Here is a 1,147-nt window from a genome sequence, read left to right as displayed (position 1 = left end):
AGGTGAGAGATTAAAGAGAGAAATCAATTTCAAAATGAAGGGGAAGAGGGTTCGCGGTTCAAATTTAGGGTACGATTGCCGTTGGATTTACCAGCGAATTTATCCGAAGGTAACGTGGTGGGTGTAACCAAAAGGCAATGTTTCACTAAACAAGGTTCAATGTCGAATTTACTCGCCGGTAAATCTGACAGTAGCTAGCATGCCAAAATTTATTTATTCCCTCCAAATTTTACCGTCGATGTTACTGTCGGAATATCAACTCTAACAGTAATATTTTAGGGTGACGAATTTATTGCCAAATCTGACGAAAAATTCACCTCTAATATCCGATGCTAAATCCAATGGTAAATCTAACGGTTCTCAACGTTTTTCTTGTAGTGTTGGCAGAGGAAATCACTGACGAAACTATTGGGAGAAAGAACTGCCGAAAGGAAGCGCGAGGGGCGAACTACCTTCGAGAAGATGATGCACTGCCAAAAAACTATCGAATAAGTGACAAACTGTAAGAGAGGTGGTGAATTGTTAGAGAGATGCCGAAAAAGTGGTGAACTGTCAAAAAGGTATGCAAACTACCGAAAAACATAGTATAAACATATAAGAGATAGCGAACATGGAAAGGCGTATAAAGACACAGGCGGCAAATGATAGAGGTGTTTGACTTATTAGACTCGAAAATACAAGATAAAGAGGATGAGTTAATCGGTGTAGTGAAAATGTATAAATGAGACAAAAAAAAAAAAAAGGAAAATTAAATGAAAAATGTGGCGAACACTAGTGTGGTGAGGTGGGGGGAGAAGCTACTCTGCATGTGGGAAGGTGGTGAGCCTTATGAGATTGATTCTTGGACGTTGGATACGATCGGATGGTATAATATGATGGACGGTCATGATGATTCGATGGAAGATAGTGATGGTGTATGGGAGATTGTTGCCGGCGGCCTCTTGAAGCCTATTTTGTATGGTATGTGTCCGTTTCTTCTTCTGCATTATATTATAGCAGGCTAGCAGCTTTCTGATCTAGACCATTATTAATTATTATTTAAACATTTATTACACTTTTTTTTAGAATACATCTTTTCAATTTTTTTTTAGATTTTTTTTATATTTTTTAATTTTATTTAAAATATATATAATAAAAATCATCCCTA

The sequence above is a fragment of the Arachis ipaensis genome, chromosome B06, assembly GCF_000816755.2.
Source record: "Arachis ipaensis cultivar K30076 chromosome B06, Araip1.1, whole genome shotgun sequence".
Classification (NCBI taxonomy): domain Eukaryota; kingdom Viridiplantae; phylum Streptophyta; class Magnoliopsida; order Fabales; family Fabaceae; genus Arachis; species Arachis ipaensis.
Note: the sequence above shows the minus strand (reverse complement) of the source record.